Source organism: Cetorhinus maximus, chromosome 4, assembly GCF_964194155.1.
Source record: "Cetorhinus maximus chromosome 4, sCetMax3.hap1.1, whole genome shotgun sequence".
NCBI classification, from domain to species: domain Eukaryota; kingdom Metazoa; phylum Chordata; class Chondrichthyes; order Lamniformes; family Cetorhinidae; genus Cetorhinus; species Cetorhinus maximus.
The window spans coordinates 19,432,733-19,454,325 of NC_135882.1; the positions used below are offsets into that span (position 1 = coordinate 19,432,733).

General features: G+C 42.2%; 1 protein-coding gene across 2 annotated transcripts in view; it reads left to right on the forward strand.

The window, feature by feature from the left end:
* The window catches only part of LOC144679529 (neurocalcin-delta), a 370,337-nt gene that overhangs the window by 11,222 nt on the left and 337,522 nt on the right, over positions 1-21,593 (forward strand). Inside the window, exon 1 of one of the 2 annotated variants that reach the window (XM_078540015.1) lies at positions 9,515-9,671. The exons of the other annotated variant lie outside the window; for it this stretch is intronic. The gene's annotated coding sequence lies outside the window, so the exon portion shown is untranslated. Of the gene's footprint in view, positions 1-9,514; positions 9,672-21,593 lie in introns of those variants that run through there. 2 annotated transcript variants of the gene reach the window in all.

The following is a 21,593-nucleotide window of genomic DNA, read 5'->3' on the forward strand; positions in this document are numbered from 1 at the left end:
TCTGTTTCTCTCTCCACAGATGCTGTCAGACCTGCTGCGTTTTTCCAGCATTTTCTGTTTTTATTTCAGATTTCCAGCATCTGCAGTATTTTGCTTTTATACATCAGGAGACCTTGGTTTAAAATCTCCTTGAAAGGACTGTGCCTTTAGTGAATGAGCACTGTTTGAAGTCTCTGAAAACCATTCTGCTAACATATAGTCCATTGATGCTGCATTTTATACCTGGCCATGTGGCACCAATTGTCTTCCTTAAAAAGAAATGTTAATGATTTTGCTCCGTTGGAACAAGACAATTTTGAGCTGGCGCAGGGGTGATTGAAAGTGATCAGTCCTTCTTATTCCATAGTTTAATATACAATTATCAGCCCTCACTAAAGGGAGGATTCTGAATAACTTTTATATCATTTAAAATCTTTTTAAAAATATGATTTTTTAGAAGCTGTGGAAACTCCTATGCTTTTTGACACTATTCTGCCTGCTGAATTACTGTACACCAGGAACAGAAATTACTTACTACACCCCAGACTCTGCTAATGAACAGAGTAACTTTTTTTTTTAAGCAGGAACACAGATTGATGTATGCTAATGCGAACTGCTGAAATTAAATTTAGCTTATAGTAGTTCACACATTGGTGTGTCAAGCAGCAAACAAGTGTACACAATAAATCCTTACACTATAATCAAATAATCGTCGTTGGATTTGGAAACATGTCCTCATCTTCTCCGACTATGATCAGGATCTTTGTGCTACAGTTTATGTCAGGTTCCCCAGTCCGACATGCACCCAATGATTGTTCCATGTGGCTCATTCTATCAGCTGGACTTTGGTCTATTTGGAGTTCCTGTTGCAGGGGTTGTTAATGGGCAGATATTTCACAGGCAGGGTTGGGGGCGGGTTAGGAAGGATTCTATTAACTTTCATAGTGGTTTCTGATTCATATCCAAGCAATGGGCTCCAAATAAAGCTCTAAGGCATGGATACATTTTTGTACAATACCCTGGCACCAGGCAAACTCCAGTCACTGCACGTGAATACTATTGTGGACTTTCATTATTATGCAATATTTTAAATCCAGCTCATAGCAGGAAGTGAAAGATGAAGTGATTGATGGAGTGCCATGTACATTGACTTTAAAATATCTTCTTTTGTTAGCATTAATCTCCTTTCCAAGAATAACAAAGAGAAAATCAAAAGTGATTACAGACTCTGTGATGATCACACTAAATACAATGCCCGGCATTTATAGATTTTAGTCAGTCCTCAGTGAAAGTTGGATATCAACGCTATGTTGGTGTTTGCATGCATCACAGACACTTTAAAAGGTGCTTACCCAAAGTCGCCTGTGAATAATATATTGTATATGTGTGCGTGTGTGTATTTTCTTACCCATGGAGTGAGAAAACCAATTTAAAAATAGCCCAGCAGCAAAGCTAAAAGAAAGAAAAGGCTATTTTGGCAAATGTGACGTGAGAAAAAGCTTTTTCACACAGTGAGTGGTTCAGGTCTGGAATACACTGCCTGGAAGTGGAGGCTGGTTCAATCAAGGCATTCAAGAGGGCATTAGGTGATTATTTGAATAGAAACAATGTGCAGGGGTACGGGGAAAAGGCAGGGCAATGGCACTAGGTCATAATGATCATTTGGAGAGCCGGTGCAGACACGATGGGCTGAATGGTCTCCTTCTGATTCTGTGATTTTATTTCACTCTATGGGCTGAATTTTGCCGTCGGCGAGCAGGGGGCGGGGCCCGCTCGCCGACGCACAAAATGACGCGGGATGATGTCAGGGGGAACCCCCGACGTTATTCCGCCCCATTTAAATCTTCAGGAAGGTGGGCCCACAGCAAAATCAGCTGCTCGCCTGCCGACCTGTCAATGGCCAATTGAGGCCATTGACAGGATCATTGAAACAATTAAAGGACCTGCCCGTCCAACCTTAAGGTTGGTGGGCAGGCCAGGAGCCCCGGCGGGAACTAGAAAAATCATGAAACCTCATCCATCGGCGGGATGAGGTTTCATGCAGGGTTATAACATTTTTAATAAAGTTATTATGTAAATGATGAACATGTCCCATCTCATGTGACATTGCCACATGAGGGGGACATGTTAGGGAATTTTTTTTTCTATTTTTAATATTTTTCAATGTGGAAGCAATCTCCCTGAGGCAGCACTTAGCCTCAGGGAGATGTGCGCTCTTTCGTGCGCATGCGTGAACGAGCGCACTCTCTCTTTTACGGAATCCTCCCCACCCGCACAGGAAGCGCATAGCATAGCGGATAGTTGGCCCGCCCATATAAAATGACGGCGGGGCCCCCTTCTCCGGCGGGGTCGCCCACCCGCCCGCCCGACAGGCTGAAAATTCTGTCCATAAAGATTGAAGATCACATACACACAGATGAAGATAAAATGATATTTATTAAAATTGGATCAGTTCAGTCCATATTCGGTGCAGGCCTGATATTTTGAAGTTGAGATGTTGCATTGTCTGAAGTGAAGGTTTTGAAGTTGTAGGATTAACTCTGCAGGCACGATGGCTTCTACTGTCGCATTGCCGGAGGTTGCTTTAACACATGAGCCTAGTCGATTAAATCAGGTTTACAGGCAGGAGAGAAGATTCCTTTCTTCTGGTTCTGCAGGTGTGGCATTTTCAAACTGCCCAGTTATTTACAGCAAAAGCCATGGCTGTTTCTAGGTGTCTTTCTTCATCTCTCCCTGGGTTTAAGCTTCTTCGAGATGGTTCGCTGTGGATCTGGTGCTTCCTGCCCCTTTCAATTAGATGGCCGCTGTTGTCATGTGACCTGTACAAAATACCAAGTCATCTCCCAAATAAGGCATTGACACTTCAAAAAGCCCTTCTCCCGCCTGTGATTCTGAGCTTTTTTCCTGGCCAAGGTACAATTTACATTCTTACAATGAGGCGCCAACACTTTGTTATGTCCTGGATGTGACAACAGTGAACCATAATCAAATTAAGGAATGTATTTTGCCCTATTGGAAGAGGAGACCCAGTCTGTAATCCACAATTCTGTCTGTAGCTTGGAGACATTTTGAAACAGTGTTTAAACTCAGTCCAAGTTTTTTTTATAGAAAAATGTAACCTTTAAAACAAATTTTCTGAAAAAAATTGTAATATCATAACTGTGCACTGTAACACATGCATGGTGAAAAGGGCATTTGGGACCTATTTAATGCAGATAAACCTGTTTGGCTTCAGGCTGGGTGAGGTCTCTTTGGGATTGAGTTGATTCCAAATTACATGCCTGGAAATGTCCTTTCTGGTGGACTTGTTCATGTTATGCCTGTCTAGCTTAATCGATGGTACTCCGAGACACCTAAAGAACCCATACTACAACAATGATGAGATCTTGAGAGTTGCAGACTTAAACATGAATCTTTCATTGTTAACTTTTAACTATTTACAGATCCCAGGTTACTGTCATGCATGGTGCCGTTACTTCCATGCAGGCCGGTTCCAGAGTTTTCGGTCTAGACTGTTCTCGCAGTCTCTTACCATGTGACTCTATACTTCATACCATGGGCGGTGCTATTCTCCAGTCCCACATTAACCTTTGCTCTGCTGAGCACCTTTACATTACAATGAAATGCAGGCACATCATACAACATTCCCCTTTCTTCTCCAAAGAAAACTTTCCTTTCCAATGGAGCATAACTATTTGTAATCCAATCTTTGCTTGCTATCTCTGCTCCCCCATCTCAAGTCTCTGATCTTATAAATTCAGATCGTCTTGATGCTTGTCAGTTCTTCCATATCTCTGCCTGTCACGTTTGGAGGAATGGTAGTAGTACTCGGTGTTCCTGCTACTTGGCTATCTCCATTTAAGTCGCTTTTTCCGCTCCTTTGAGCTGCATTTCTTTTTATTAATAACCCATCTGCTTTTTTTTGGACACTGCGGGTTTGTCCCATTCCTTCCAAAGGGAATGTGCACACCGTTCATTCCTAGAGTGGACTCGAATTTTCTTTATCCATGGTGTCCACCATGTTCTTGCTGGATGTATACATTTTGCAAATGGAACCTTCACATGGTTTTGCAATCTCAGCCAAACATCTGTTTTCTGTTTTATTTTCAAACCATTTTGCAAGCTTATGAATCTTTTCATTCAGCTCAACTTTCCTTTCTTCTAGTGCTTTGTGCTTCATTGTTGGATTTACATTTTCCAATCTCATTTCTGTCTTTTCTTTCTCTGTCTGCAACAGAACTTTGTCCTTGTCCATCATTTTGGTTTCACTGTTGGCCAGGTCTGTCTCCGGCGAAGTCTTAACTTGTTTCAGCTCTGTAATTGTGCAATTCATGGCTTCACTATCTGCTCGTAGTTTGGAAACTTCTACAGCTTTTCCTTTCAATGTCTCCTCTTTTCCATTCAACTGCCTCTTCAGCGCTTCAGTCTCTTTCTTGTAGCTTTCGGCTTCCTCCTGGAATGTTGAACATTGCTGAGTCTTCTCTGCCAACTGGTTCATCAGAGTGGTGTTAAATTCATTTTCTTTCTCTTTGTAATTTTCCAGAAGAATAAACTTTGGCCTAAGGGATCCTTGTAGTGTGTGAAGGTCTTTCAACAAGTTTTCCTTTTATGTGCAAAGTTTGCTTGCCTCATCTTGAGCTTTCCAGTAATTCCGAGTCTCTTCAAGTTTCTTCTGCTATGCTTCCATTCTGCTGTCTAAGACGGTCTTCATTTCTTCATGTTGTTGAATGGGTATGCATTTCTTTTGCATTTTCCTTGAAGGACAATCAATTGTTCTTTCAGCTGCTTATTTTCTTGTTGACCTCTTGCCAACTCACCCTGGGCTGCAGTGCATCATTTTGTTGCTACTGATATTTCCAATGCAGCGTGTTCTGAAGTAGTTTTCAATATCCTCTGTAGCTCCTCATGTTTTTCCATGGCTACATATTGATACCTCAAGGAATCTTTCAGGATGGCAGCTTCTTTGTGTGCTTTTTCTGCCTGCTGTTTTGCCTGGCTGCACATCTGGTTGAATTTTCCAAATTCCCGCTTTGCTTAGCCAACTGTGGATCTGAGGATCATTATCTCCATCTGGTATCTTTGTGTCATCTCTGAAATTTGTTTGTTCAAATCTTGAACAGCTTGGCTCATTGAAGACTTCAGTTTATCCTGTGTTTTCAAAGGTATATACTCAGCTTGAATCTTAAGCTTCAAATCTTCCAGTTCAGCTTTGATGCAAACATTTTCCTGTAGAACAGTTTCATTTACTTTTTGCACATTTTGCTTATTTTGAATTACCTCAGGTAGCTTTCCTTCATCCATAGCCATCTGCTCACTCTGCACTACCATCTGTCTCCCTCGCTCTGGGGTCTTTTGGCTCCCTTTCTCTGGGGCTTTCTGTCGCCCTCTCTCTAGGGTCTTTCATTGCCCTCTCTCTGGGCTCTCTTGTTGTTGCCCCCAGTGCTTTATTAAGAGTTGTCCTCTCTCTGGAGTCTCTTGTTACTCTTGATGTTTTATTGGGGGCATGCTAGATCTTCTTCCACGGTCTGCGTTCTCCATAACTTGGTGTTTAAACTATCTGTCAAAGCCTTTTAATATCTCACTAAATGTTGTCGAGTAGTGAGCTATACATTGGCTGTGGAGTACTTCACCAGCAAGTGAACCAAATATGAATAAAAACTTATCAACTTGTGCTGCTTCTGATTCCTTATTTAATCCTGTACTTCTCCTGTACACTAAAAATGGTCTTCTCCAAAACTCCCACTCTTGGGTCTGGTTTAGCCCTTTCCATAGCAAAAATGCACCTGGCTCTTCTAATTTGCTGTCCATGGCCATTTTTCTTCTTGTAGTTACCACTTTAAATGTTGTTGCCCTTTTAAGGCTATCAGTGCCGTAACCATTTTTTTTTTACTCAGGCTGTCTCTGGTAGCTGTCGGCTTTCTGAGCTTTGAGTTTCCTGTGCTTTTTTAGGTTTTGATGAGTTCTCCTAAACTTTCAAGGTAGGTGTATTGCTTTTTTCTGTGATTTGTTTCCTTTTTTGTTTGCAGGTCCTTTTCTTTGGAGTTTTGACAGACTCGTGGTCCGACTGGTACCCATTTATTTTAACTTAAAGCGATAGCACCTTTCTCTTCTGCACTGCCTGCCCTTTGTTTTTCCTTGTCAGGTAACTTTCTTTTTTTTTTAGCAGCTTCTTCTTTACTCTGCAGTTTTTCTTCTCAAACTTTAGCTCTGCCAGCCGATTCTTATTTAAGTTATTTTGTTTTTAACTTTAGTGCAGCATGGCTACCACTGCTGCAATCTGCTGAGCCTCGGAGCCACCATGTATTCTATAATGTAAGTACAGTTTCTTTTTTGTAACATTTCTCACCATCTTGGTAAATTGTCCAGGTTCTTTGACTCTGTGTTACTCAGGGTCTTGCAATTTTTTGTATTTTTACTCACCTGCCTTTGTGAATAAACCAGGTTTTTTTTCTTTTAACTTTGCATCACTCGGAGGTCTTGCAATAAACTTCCACTCACTCTGGTGGATTCCTCAACTTCTAAGGCTGTAGCAAAGCTTCTTCAATTGTTCCTTCAATTTTCCTCTTAGGTGCATGTCTCTCTAGTTTGGCTTCAGCTGCTTTTAGTGTTTCATACCTTAGGATACTGTTCTGGATTCATTGTTTAAAATGCTGGCACCTTTCAGGTCACCACTGATGTGATATCTTTTAGGAGCTCCCACCGCTGCCAACTATGTTGTAATATGGGTTCTTTAGATGTCACAATGATGAGATCTTGAGGCTTGTATATTTAAACATGAAGCCTTTATTGTTAACCTTTAATTATTTACAGATCCCAGGTTACTGTCATATATGGTACTGCTGCCTCCATGAAGGCTGGTTCCAGAGTGTTCTCTCTAGACTGTTCTCTCAGTCTATTACCATGTGACTCTATACATCATACCGTGGGCGGTGCTATTCTCCAGTTCCACATTAACTCTTGCTCTTCCGAGCACCTTTACACTACAATGGAATACAGACACATCATACCACAGTACTCCAGGGCATTGCCGATGAATGATCTTCCAGTCTGTCTGATTAAGGGGACCGAGATATGTACCTATCATTGTAGTTGGGGGTTCTTTCCCATTCAGCTTCAGATAACCCTGTAAACAAGTATCACAACAGGGAGAATGGATTTAGTGAAGAAGCTTACCAGCATTTCCCGCCAGTGAGATGTGTAGTAGTAGCCAGTTAATTTCCAATCATAGTCCTATATAAACTTTGAGGAGCCTAAATCCTGGCCTGGATTTTGCAGTCTGAGTGAAGCAAGGGAACTTGCTGCTAACCTTGAAGAAAGCCTTACTGTGGAGAGAACTTCAATTCTTTTGCTGTGCATTTGATTGTAGTGTTCTTTAATGGGAATCTCCAGCTGTCCAAGCAGCCAATCACATTCAGGAATTCTCACAGGCAGCCAAACAGGAAATGGGAAGCACTAAAATCAAATCACTTATTGGAATTTTAATAATAAGGGTTGGGGCATTCGCTTGAGGTGAAGGCAGAAGCTGAGATATCATGAAAATCCTTAAATTTCCTTTCTAATTATTTAATAAATGCAGCTTAAAATATAGCAATTAATCATTGCAAAGACAATTAACACCGTTCAACATATTTTTCAGGGCCAGATAGGTTATTCAGCAGTAGTTATTACCGAGATCACTGTAAAAAAATGTTAGACCTCATTGAACAAGGCTTAACTTTTTAATGGGGTTTCTAGCAGTGATATGAGAATGGAAAAGGGGTCATTCTCGCCAGATCAGCTGCATTTTTCAACCTGTCCAAAATCAAATGACTCTTCAAAAAAATCCAATAGCAGAATTTGTATTAAAATAAAAGTTATTTTTATCATTTCTATTTTTTTGCATCCATCTTCTCATTTACACAAATATAAATATGTCTACCTCCTGTCTCTGTCTTGTTTCTCATTATCCTTGGAATTTGAGTAACAACACAGTGGCTCTTAAAATATTGCATTTTTGACTAAATTTTTTTTAAATGGCTCTTCTTGTTATTAAGGTTGTTAATCCCTAGCTTAGGTAAATGAAGCGTGTCTCACACAGGGGAGAGCATGTGCTGCATATCAGGCAAATGGAAACTATACTTAATGTGGATTTCTCATAAGTTTGGCTTGAAGAACATGTTTCAAATGCCTGACTGACCAAAAAGAATTATTGCAATGCACAGCAGATTGACTGAGCAATCCCAGAAACACCAGCAACTGAAGGTTGGAGACTGTTCGTGGCTTTCTTTGCTGCTGATAACGTGGTGCGGCTGTTCGACTGTGTCTGGAAGGGTTTATTCTATTAAGATGGCAGAGAGGGGATTACCATTGACCAGAAAACTTAACCAGCCAGATAAATACTGTGGCCCCAAGAGCAGGTCAGAGGCTGGGAATTCTGTGGAGAGTAACTCATCTCCTGACTCCCCACATGCTGTCTGTCATCTACAAGGCAGGAGTGTGATGGAATACTCTCGCTTGTCTGGGTGAGTACAGCTCCAACAGCACTCTAGAAGCTCAACACCATCCAAGACAAAGCAACCCTTTTGATTGGCATCTTATCCTTAAAAATTCACTCCCTCCACCATTGGCACACAGTAGCAGCAGTGTGTACCATCTACAAGATGCACTGCAGCTGCTTGCCATGGCTACTTTGACAACATCTTCCAAACCTGCAACCTCTACCACCTAGGAGGAAAAGGGCAGCAGACACCGTCACCTGCAAGTTCCCCTCCAAGCCACACACCATCCTGACTTGGTAATATATTGCCGTTCCTTCACTTTCGCTGGGTCAAAATCCTGGAACTCCCTTGCTAATAGCACTGTGGGTGTACCTACACCACAAGGACTGCAGTAGTTCAAGAAGGCAGCTCACCACCACCTTCCCAAGGGCAGTTAGGGATGGGCAATAAAAGCTGGCCCAGCCAGCAATGCCCACATCCCACAAAAGAATAATGAAACTCACCCCCTCAGGCACTGATCCTTCCCAAGACCCGGGTGTGTCACTCTGTTTTGGCAACAGCTGCTGTGCTAGCTGCTGTTCTTCCACTTCATTACCCTCACCTGTTCCCATGTCTGCCAGTGCAGCAGCACCCATACTGCCTCGCAGCCTGTAGTATGGCTTTGCTCTGCCAACTCCTTCTGTTGATGCTCTGGGGCCAGCTTATTTTTTTTTCTACCATGTGTTATACCTGTAACAGCTGTAGGAAATCCAAAGCGTTCCTATTTTCCAAGTGTCAATTCCCCCTGCCCAGTTTATACACATGAATAACTTTTCAGCCACAAGCCTTCCTCTCTGCACTGGGAACTATGTTACAGCATTTCCTGCTCCCCTTGATCTTTGCGTTGTGAATCCTCCAGCAAATGTGGCCTGGTGTTTAAGCTGTGGGGACCAGGGGGGGCGGCTTTTGATTTGTGATCTTTTACACTTCTGCTTCTGTGTTCAGAGATGTTTTCCCATCCCTCGAGTTGCTTCTCCAATTGGCCACACATGGAGCTAGAGGCTGACGTCAGTGGGTCTTTCACTGTTTCTATTGAGCCGGATCTATCGTGGTGGGGGGGTGGGGGGGGTGGAAACTGAAGGGTTCAGATCTGGACTGGGAGGGCAAGAATTAGACAGCTTTACCGCCCCTGCCACTTCACTGAACCTGCAGCCAGGGGAAGATCGGGGTGTTTGGGTGAGTTTTATTTGGAGATTCGCGTGTTGAATGAAGCAGGGAATTGGATTATCCTCTGTCTCTCTCTGTGTGTCTGTATTTAGCTGTATTGTAAATGGGGCTGGGTGCAGCATAGCACAGATCCATTCTGCGGGGATTACTGAGCCAACCCCTCTCCTTCTGTCTGCCTGTGGGCAATAAGGGAAGGGGGTTCGTTTCCATCTCTTTACTCTGCTGTCGGTCGGCACTGGCAAGGGAATGCAATTGAAGATTTCAGCCTGCCCACCCGAGAGGCTGAGTGAGACATCTTTTAAAACGCCCAGCTCGACTCGCTGTTTTATCTTCGGTCATCCTCAGCAGACCGTTACTGAGGAGACTGGGTCTGGGATCAGGGAATTTCGGAGTTCTCTGCTTTGAACTTGACGGGATTACTTTCGCAGCTGCTGCCTTGCCTGTTGCTGGGCGAAATGAAGTTTACAGATAGCAGGGGCGGCTTCTCCTCCCCCTCGTCCCTTTTGTATTGACATCCACCAGCTCTCACTGCAATGGTCACAGGGCTGGGAGGCAAATTAAGGGGTCCAGCTCGGTTCGAATTAAAACCAAGTTGAGCAAATTTGCTCACACCAGTTCATCCACAAGAATGTCTTTACTGCATCAAATTCTTCCAATGGGGTGGGGGTGGGGGGGGCATTGCATTACAGCATTGCAGATTTAGTTACACATAACACAAAGAGGAAAGAAGCACCCGTCGTATTTCCAGCCACAATACTTCACTCAGGTGCCCAAATCACCTCCCCACCCCCCCACCCCATCAGTTCTAAGGAATATACAGTATTGTCCAGCACAGGACTGGAATGCATGGAGAGTGAATCAATTTCTGCAATATTTAAATGTTTCATTTTAAGCAAATATTTCATAAATGTGTAGTGCAACTGCTTGGTCTGCTTTTTATATACACAATGTGATCACATTTTTTCTAATCTCTGTGTGCATATTTAGAGAAAAAAAAGATCTGTGTGTCTAACTGATCTGGGGATGACGAAAGAGGAATAGAATTCTGGAAAATGAGAAATGCTGGTGTTACCCAGGAGTCAGCTAGTGCCTTGATAAATAATGACCAGACAACTGTTCACAGGGACCCCTGATCAGAAGCAGCATTTTTTACAAAGTGGTAGCTGATGGTTTTGTTAAGGGTTGAAGTGCTAAATGAAGGTGCAAAGTGTATTACATGCAGTTAGTAAATTGTGATGGGGAGTGATTTAGAACCATGAACCTGCCTATCTCTTTCCGATTGCCTTCTTGTGAATTTCTCCCATTTTTTTCTGTTTTTAACCTGGGAACGACATGAATTCTTAGATGACTGTGTAAGAGAGTTGAAGGGGCACTGGAAGCCTTCACGGTGTAAGAGAGTGCATGTTGCAGACTCAATTCAAGTGATAGAAGTGTATTATATTGGTCGTTCCTTATATTTGGCTACTGGTCACTGCATGCCTGGTTGTTATTGTACAATTGACTGGTTATGAAGCTGGAAAAAAATATTTTTGCACATGTCCCTTGGCCTCATGGAGTGCTAATGGTAAGCTGCCAATGAATATATTGGCTGCCGGTGTTCTCCACCTGATTCAGGCGTTGTTCCTGTGCACTGATGCTGCAGAAATTGCCAGAAGTGAAATGATAACTGGAATGACATTGCATTTGTCAATAACAAATCACGTGAAGCTTTTTTTTCCTTGAAATGATTAACTACCTTCCATTAAAGTCAATTTGATGTGAAATAAATTAGAAATAAAACATGATATCATCCCTTTCTGTAAGAACAATAAAGGTGGTTAGAATACCTTAGTTCCCACACAAGTAAACATGCTAGTCGATGAATTCTATTTCAACCTGTCCAGCATTACTTGTATTTAAATAAATGGGCCTAAACTGGACAGGGCTTTGAAAGAGGTGGCATGGGCATGATTGGTTATATATGGCATCCTCTGAGCTGTGTGATTCTATTCTAGGATTGGTTAAAGTGCAGCTAGAATTTTGTTCTGGTAAAACCAGTCAAATTAATTTGCTCTGCTGTCCATCTAGTTTGACCTTTTTTATATTTGTGGGCTTCCAGCAAAAGTTCTGGTGTGTGGTTGGGTCACAATTCAACATGCAGGCTGGCTTTACTGAAATAATAACACCTGAATGTACACTGCACATTCTTATATAACGTCTGAAGATCAGAGGTGTATCATGGAGAAGGATTGCGAAGCTAACCCGGCAGCAGCATGTATTGTAGCAGTCTTGTTCTTCCGTAAACATCAAGTAGGGAACGCAAATCCCCACCTGGTTTGAACAATATAAGAAATCTGAATAGGGTTAAAATTAATGAGCAGTTTACCTTAGAAGCCAAGTAGCAGGGTTGATTGAAAGATGGCTACAAAACAAAGGGTAGGATTTGAGGGAAGGTTTTGGACTAGCAGAAAGTGGAACACAGTGTCCTGAAGGGATTGGCATAGGATTATTGGATTAGGCTATTTGGTCCTTCAAGCCTGCTCCACTGTTCAATACGATCATGGCTGATCTGGTTGTGGTCTTAGCTCCATCTTCCTGTCTGCACCCCACCATGACCCTTGATTCCCTTTCCTATGGAAAATCTATCTAACTGAACCTTAAATAAATGTAAAGACCCAGTCTCCAATGGGGAAGAGAATTCCACAGACTAACGACCCTCTAAGAAAAAAAATTCTCCTCATCTCTGTCTTAAAAGGTAGACTGCTTAATCTTAAAATGTACCCTAGTTTTAGTCTCCCTCATAATAGGAAACATCCTCTGGGTATCCACCCTATCAAGCCCTCTCAAGACCTGATATATTTCAATAAGATCACCTCTCATTCTTCTAAACTCCAATAGGTATAGGCACTGGGGCCACTATTGTTTACCATCCATACCAATGATTTGGACTTGGGAATTAGAACTGAAATTTGAAGTTGATATCAAATCGGTGGTTGGGGGCGGGGGGCCTGTGGGGTTATGGATAATAAGGTGGAAGCTGTGCCAAAATACAAGAAACCACTAATTGGCTTGCAGAGTAGATGGATAGTGCAGAAAAGAGTTACAAGTTACATTAGCAGAATTGAGAAAACAATTAAGCAGGCTGGGGCTCTTTCTCTGGAGAAGAGAAGACTAAGAGGAGATCTGATGTTGGTCTTTAAAATTAGAAAAAGGTTTGATACATTGGATACTGCGATGAGTAATCAAGAAAAAAATCCTGGGGTTATAATTGGAAAATCTAAGAAAGCTGCAGCATAATGCAACCCGGTAGCTCATTTATGCCACAATAAAGCATTAACAGGTACAATGATTAAAAATTTATATTTTGTGGCATATAAGGCAGGCCAAATTCCATTGTGTGGTGTCCTGATTATTTAATTGTAGGAAGGATATTAACATCCTTCTAAAGGTTCAGATGAGCATTAAAGGTAATTCTAAATGTTACAAATCCAGTTGTGATGGAAATTTAAGGAAATTGGTTTGCTTCTTGGGAAAAGAGGAGACTGTAACACAGTTTTTATCTGATGTGGATTCCCTCTCGGGTCCAGTAGCATCAGTCACCCTCTTAAATGGTCTTGGCATCTTATGTTTTTGGGAATTGACCTGCACTCCCCTATGTTTATAGCCTAAACTGGGGATGTAACAAAAGCACTCCCTTGCCTTTCCCACATGGATCTCTTCAATCTTTAGAACAGCAGATTGTGCTAACAGTTTGGGATGCAAAATTGTTTCAAATCACAAACTGCTTTATTCCAATTTGAGGTAAGTTGTATATAGCAACAGGTAAAATCACCACTGGGCTCAGTCACTACTTATTTCCACATAATAGCATAAAACTACTGCACACTTTGTTACCCAACATTGGTGGCTTATCCTGCTTGACTTAAATGGACCAACTCTTCTATATTCTGTCCTCCATCCCGGGCCAGAACCACTCTCCCTGCCGTCTCCTGTCTTTTAACCTTCTTGCTTCTTAGTTACCAAAACGTTATTGAGGGAGCAGTGTCCTGATTTTTAAAAGTCCCTATCACTGTGTCCAAACGTGCCTATCTCCTCGCCACCCACTGCTCCCCTGCCCCATCAGACCACAGGGTTTTCCAGCAGAATGGTGAATACTCGGACAAGCTAATGACTTGCAATTTTTTAAAAAAAGCTTTTGAAAGAAATGACTAGCTTAGTCTTGAATTGAGACTGCCTTTTGTCTTGGCTGCTTTTTTCATACTAAAGGAAAAAACAAAACATTGCTTTTAAAACTCCCAGCGTGTAAAGTAATTCTTTTTTCCTAATATTTCTGTAGAAAAACGGTCAAGAAAATCCCAGCAGCGTGACAAAAGGCATGAAATTCTGAATTCTTGCTAGTCTCCCACTGTAACTTTGGGAGACCATTGGAAGTTGCAGCATAGATGGCCATTTAAGTCTTTTGTTTCTGGGTGTTCCACCTGCCTCACCGGAATCCCCATTGAATTTCATGGCCAATGACTTTTGGGATGGTGTGCTTTCCTTCAGGATTATAAAAGGAATTGATGCATATTAGGAGCAGCAGTAGGCCATTTGGCCCCTTGAGCCTGCCCTGCCATTCAACCAGATCCTGGCTGATCTACCTTAGTCTCGTTTTTCTGCACTATCCTCATATCCCTTGATTTAATATCTTTAATGATGCAGTTATCCCAGAGGGAAAAAAAAATATTTGTTAGGGTGGTGGTTTTGGATATCTGTGTGCCCAGGTTAAAATTAAAGAAGTTAGAACCTAAAGAGTAACAACATTGTGCAAGTGACTTCAAGAGACGCTTGGATGCATTATTGGCAACAGAAGAGATTGTGTAAGAGCACCTTGGAAGTAGATTAATTCTTGAAAAGCAATGGTGTATTAGCATAGGCATTTACTTGTTTCTCCAAATTTCTCGTGTTGCAGCACATGACTAACTCAGGATTTGTCATGAGTTAGGATGACGTTAACCAGCTCGGTCACAGTGACCACAAGGTTGTGCAGTAGCTCTTCTGAATTTGGGATTGAGTGACATTGTTGTGGTCATATGGAAGAAACCTGGCACTGTATGAAAACTGTGTTTAAACCATAACTAAGCTGCAAATGCTTACACTCGGCCCCAAAAAATAATAAATGTCCGATTTTTTTCTTACAGTCTTTTAAAATTGCATTTTTCATTTCCCCAGTTATTGTTTGCTTAAGATTTGTGTCATCTAAAAGGGCGATGCAGACACATCAAGGTGTATCACTCAACACTTAATCAAATTGTGAAATTGAAACAATACTTCCAGTTAAGTCGGGGCAAGGGAGCACAAATTCAAGATTGTGAAAGGCAAACTTAGGACACAGGCCAAAATATTTCTTTAGAACCTAAAAACATAAGAAATAGGAAGCAGGCCATAAGGCCGCTCCAGCCTGCTCTCCCATTCAGTACAAACATGGCTGATCTTTTGCCTCCATTCAACCTTCCCATCGGCACCCCCATTGATTCCCCAAGATATCAAAAATTTATCTCGGCTTGGAATATGCTCAATGATAGAACATCCATAACCTTCTGAGGTAAAGAATTCCAAAGATTCACAACTCTCCAGGTGAAGAAATTTCTCCTCATCCTAAATGATCGGCCCCTTATCCTGAGGTTGTGCCCTTGTGTTCTAGATTCCCCAGGTAGGGGAAACATTCTCTCAGTGTCTACCCTGTCAACCCCATCAGAATCTTGTATGTTTCAATGGGATCTCCTTATAGGCGCTAACCAACGGCCAGAATAGGACACCACCTATGATGGCTAAAAACATTGGATTTATTTAAATAAAAACTGCTCAATACTATAATTAGAATATGGTAAGGTTGCTCTAAAAGTATGAAATCTGACTGGCTGAAAGGCCTTCTATCTATCTCGTGATGAGCTTTACAGAATACTTGTATTTTAGCGAGGCAATACTCTTCCTACAATTGGCCAGCCCACAAGCGTAAGTGGACTGGCAAGGAATTGTTTTAGTGCAATATGTAGTTTCAGAGGAAGAAGATGTCTGTTAGTTGCAGCCACCTTCTCCCACATTACATCGAAATGCTTTGGAAATCAGGCCAGGAGATACCAATGGTGGCAGCAAATTGGGTAAATGCTGGGGAAATAAAAAGATTAATTTAGAAAGGAATGGAAGTGTGAACTTAATTCTTTGAAAAATAAATCTCTTTGTAGTGATTTCCTTTGGGCCGTGACTATAGCCTTGGAACCCTCCCCGTGTCATTTCATCAATATTTAGTGGGTTCCTGGCGAGTTTCCTCCTATTTATTCTCCATCCAAACCAGCAAACATTCTAAATCATTTCTTCATCAGCTAACTATAGATTCACGAAGCACAGCCTTCACAGGCAAGTTATTTTCCTGTTTAACAAATCCTAAACATTATGATTGTTCCTTAATTTGCTGTGTTTAAGTCTCATTGGTAATTTGCATCGCTGTCACAGACTGAATACTGGATTCATTCATGATCAGTACTGCAGCATTTAGTAATTGCTGTAGCTATAATTGAATCGCCAAGTTGCCAGTGAAATGCTTTGGAATGCGTACCCAGAACAACCCGTCAAAAATGCTTGACTAATTAAAATATCAGTAACTCCTAATTGCATAGCAGCTGTGATCATTCCTGTTGCGTTACAGAGCAACCTGCTGTGCAACCATGGGTAGTCCCAAGGATCCAACTTGCTATAAGGCTGAAAGATCCCGCCATCTCAATTGTGGCAGTCACTGCTAACTCTCCAGTGCAAGCAGCTCCTGCCAAAGCTCAGGCTGGGTCCATTTCATTTCCCCGATCTCCAAACAGAAGACGTATTGAATGCAAGGCCACTGCTTTTTATTGTTTCCGTGTCACGTGCCCTTCAGACGCCATTTGCTAAGTTATTACCCATTAAAAATCTGGTCCAATTGTATCATGTATTGAACTGAGCGCAGGCTGGGCTTCCTTGGCATCTCTGGTGATCACTGCGGTTGGAACTGAGTAGCTCTGGAGGTAAGCAGCGATGGGGAACTGAAGGCTTGTTGGGTTGGTGTCCCGGGGAAGAAATATTTTACAACTGTAAGTACTTTATAAATATATATGTTTAAGGTGGATTTTCTGATCTTTTGGGAGTGGGGTGGGCTTTGCATCAACTTGTCTCTGAATGCTGCAGAAACGATCAAATCTTCCAAGGCTTACTTGAATGCGTCTTTTTGGTGATCTTTCTGCTGCCGCTGGGGCCCTGTCCTGGGTTGAAGATGGATGAAAATGACTTTTAAAAAATGTATTCATTCATGGGATGTGACTGTCGCTAGCTAGACCAACATGTTGCCCATCCCTAGTTGCCCTTGAGAAGGTGGTGGTGAGCTGCCTTCTTGAACCACTGCAGTCCATGTGTTGTAGTCACATCCACAGTGCTGTTAGGAAGGGAGTTCCAGGATTTTGACCCAGTGACAGTGAAGGAAAGGCAATATAGTTCCAAATCAGGATGGCATGTCACTTGGAGGGGAGCTTGCAGGTAATGGTGTTCCCATACATCTGCTGCCCTTGTTCTTCTAGGTGGTCGAGGTCATAGGTTTGGAAGGTGCTGTTGAAAGAGCCTTGGTGAGTTGCAGTGCACCTTGTAGATGGTGCACACTGCTGCCACTGTGCATTGAAGGTGGAGGGAGTGAATGATAAAGGTGGTGGATGAGGTGCCAATCAAGTGGGCTGCTTTGTCCTGGGTGGTATTGAGCTTCTTAAGTGTTGTTGGAGCTGCACTCATCCAGGCAAGTGGAGAGTATTCCATCACACTCCTGACTTGTGGTTTGTTGATGGTGGACAGGCTTTGGGGAGTTAGGTGAGCTACACGTCGCAGGATTCCTAGCCTCTAACCTGCTCTTGTAGCCACAGTATTTATACGGTTTGTCCAGTTCAGTTCCTGGTCAATGGGAATCCCCAGGATGTAGATAGTGGGGGATTTAGCGATAGTAATGCTGTTGGATGTCAATACTTACTGCAAAGTAGCTTGACCGACGGGGCTGAGAAAAATATGTTTTTTTTAAAAAATGACTGTGTTCAATTGCACTAGGCAAGGAAGCTTTATAATTTGCAACCTCCTGCTCCACTGCCATCTTGGCTGTGCCTGGCACCAGAAAGTTAATGGTGTTTTGGCTCCTTGCATCGATGAGTTGGTAATTTTTGGAGACATGCATTTGATGGTGCATTACCATGAATAACATCTGAATGTACCTGACCAAATATGGGTGAATGTATTCAATGTACTCTGTCTCTTCGGCTGGGAAAATCCAAAAACCGGGGACAGCAGAGTGGCACATTCAGTCCCAAATCTCTGTGGTCAAAAGGAGTGAACTGAAGTGCACCATTGCCATTAACGGCACAAATCTTCGTGCCCGGGATAGAAAGGGTCTATCTTGGCACCTGGTGAATTTATTGGATTTGACTGTAAGCCAAGAATTTATAGCTCCGTATTTGATCCATTTCTCTTCAATCATGATATTGGCAGCAGTCCTCTAATGAGGCTGCAGCCAGTTTGTGTAATGTGCACACCATAAAATGCATGGAATAAGTTGTTTTTAAAAAATGCTTAGATTCAAATTAATTGGCTGCCATTCACCGTATATGGTGTTTTGTTAAGAAGGATCAATTCTCTACACATATGTGTTCAAATAAAGAGACAGGTTGGTATCATTTCCATTAAACGGAATTAATCTATCAACAAAGAAGCCTCTAGTATTTAAACGTCAGCTTCTAACCTGTTAATCACAGAAGCTTATAAGGAAAGTCATGGCTGTAATGGCTTGTCTGTTTCTGTATAAGCATTTAGAGATTATTTCATTAACTCTCAGTCTTTCTAATAAGCAGCAACTGTTCGAGGTCCAGAGGGGACAAGTGGAGTTTGTAAGCTTGTACTGAACTAGTGAATGTTGTTGCATTGTTTCCAGACAAAGCAAATTGTTTGAGACTATTATTAATAACCCTAATATATGAACAGCACAAAAGAAACTTAAGGAATAATTTTTGCTAGTGAGGCGGGTAGTTTGAGTTGGGAAATTTTCTGACTCGGCAGACTCGCTTCTGTTTAAAGGGCCCTGTTAAGTGCAGTCTTTTCTCTGGGTAGGTGTGAGTAGGAGAGATCAGGCCTACTGATCCCAGAAACAGATTGTAGGCAGCTACGTGGTGGGTGAGCGCTGAGGCAGATCCCTGCTGAGCTACGGCATTTGTGAGTCTTGGAGTTCAGCCAAGCATTCATCATGACCAATCAGGGAACTGTATCAGCAGAAACAGATGACTGGACAGCTGATTCTCCACCAGGGATCATTATGAGGGCTTGGCTGAGCTGCAAGACACACAAATGCATTAACTCAATGGGGTCTTTTTGGATAAACTGAAGCTTGCTTGATTGACATCTTTATGAAGATAAGTTATTCTTTCTGTGATCCCTTTTGTCAATGTCTGTTTATTTGGACAAGACTAAGAGGTATGAAATGGGGAAAGCTTCTATTACTGATACCATCTTGACTGACACTTGAGTTGTAGGCACAGCAATTTCCTTTTTCAAGGCAGTTTTCTGAAAGGATTTTTTTTTACTTTTCTCAGCATTCCAACACTTGCCATTGTTATTATTTGGCTCATTGGTCCTGTACACAGTGCAAATTAGGTGAATGGGCATGGAGGTGACATGGGTAAGACTTCTTAACCTTGCCTTTCAAAAGGTTCCTGAATCCAGACTATGGTTCTTGACACCTCCTGAGGGGCCATGAACAACGAGGCATGGGACCGACTCCGTGAAAATTGTGGAGGGCTACAAGCTGCCTACTCTCTCAATGGAGCTGGCCAGGTCGGGAGTCCTTATCCTGCACTGGTGAAAGTTGACGGGAATGGCGGCGGGAGTCCCCAAATCAGGTCCCTCCTGCCATTTTTAAATGGTTCCAGAGTCAACCCAACTCTGTAAAAATCCAGTCCTTTTCATACTCTTCACCAGTCAATGTCACTAGCCTAGCAATTCCAGGTTGTTGGGGAGGGAGAGCAGCAAATGTGAAACATTTGGTATGTAGTAATGCCAAAAAACAATATGGATCAAAAGAGTCAATACAGCCAGGAATTGGTGAGTCCACAAGTTCATATGCATAACTGTCAGTTGTGAATGGTAAGATACTTGTTCTGAATGATGATGTGTTAACAGGACCACATTTATCCTTCTTTCGTTAGTTGTTCTGAGAACCTGGAGGCTGTCTGCCTTGTTGAACAACAGTTGCCCTTGGGGGATTGATTTCCCACAATAGTTTTAAATAGAGAATTTTGGGATATTAACCCAAAGACAAGGTGATGCATGTCCATGTTAGGATTGTGTGACTTGGAGCAAAAGCTGGAGATAATGGCATACCCATGACATTACCGCTCTTGTCCTTCTTGGTGGTAGAGGTTGCAGGGTTGGGAGGTGCTGTCCAAGTAACCTTGGTGAGTTGCTAAACTGTATCGTGTAGTCAGTACATATTGCAGTTAGTACACCAGTGATGGAAGCAGTTAAACATCTTGAATTCTTGTGCTGTATCCATCCAGGTGTGTTTTGGGTATTCCACGACTTGAATCTTGTAGATGGTAGAGTGGCTTTGAGGGGCAAGAAATTGAGCCAATTGTCCTAGAGTTACCCGCATCTGTTCTTTTTGTTCAAAAATCCAAGTTCAACTTCTGATCAGTGACAATCCCCAAGATGTTGATGGTGGCATCATTGAAGATCAATCAGGCTTTTTTCTTGGGCGTTTGTGGCATAAGTATTACTTGCATCTGATTAGCCCAAGTCTGGATGTGGCCCAGGTCCTGTTTTATCTTCAGAGGATTTGAGTGGTGCTGAACACAGGAATTTCAAGTGTGTAACCACATGCTTGACCTTGAGATAGAAGGAAGGTCACTGATACAGGAACTGAAGATGGTTGTACTGGGAGAGCTACCTTTCTGAAAATAATACTTCAGTGTAAGAGTAATTTGGGATATGACATGTGGCAAATGCAGCATTTTGGGAGAAATAGGTGACTTTGGACACAATTCCCAAAACTTTCCACCAGTGGGGTTTTCTTTGCCTCGTGTCTAATCCCGTTGTAGACTAATTGAGAGACATTGCCATAATTAATCAACAATTGCATATTGTATCATTGGGCCACCAGGATAGTTAACATTGAATTAGATGGACCTTGGCTTTGTCTCATCTACCATTTCCTATATTCTCTGAGGAACTCACAGGGCATGGATTTTAGGTGATTGGCAGAGATGACACAAAGAGAAACCTTTTTTAGCCACAAGTGGTTGGGATTTAGAATGCACCTACCTGATAGGGTGGTGGGGATATAGATTCAATCATAGCTTTCAGAAAGGAGTTAGATAAATACTTGAACTAGATGTAGGGACATGGGGAAAGAGCAGCGAGTGGAACTAACTGGATAGCTTTTTGAAAGAGCTGGTGCAGACTCGATGGGCCAAGTGGCCACCTCCCGTGCTGGATTATTATGTGATTCTATGATCTACAAGGTTTGACCTCTGACAGCTGTGGCCATCTTATTTGTGCTAGTAATGACAACAACCACTGGAGGGATTTTCCTTTGGCCTATTTTTGTCTCTGTTTTGCTATGGTCCTCAACAAAACACTGAACATTTTCAAAACTGTGATCCCTGAGCAAAACACATTAACCACTGGCATTGCTGTGGTAGTTTTATTGTCGTGGGGTTCACATTTTAACATAAACTGTAGTGATTAGCAAGGAACAATTAAATGACCTAGCTAAATCTTTTAGCGCGTATATGTGAAATGTCATGTTCAATTCGTACATTAAAAACACTCAGCTGATGGAGTTTGATTATACTCGCTGCATTGCATTAATTCCATGCCGGGAACGTACCGGTATATTTACTTTGCTGGATATGAATCTGCCACGAA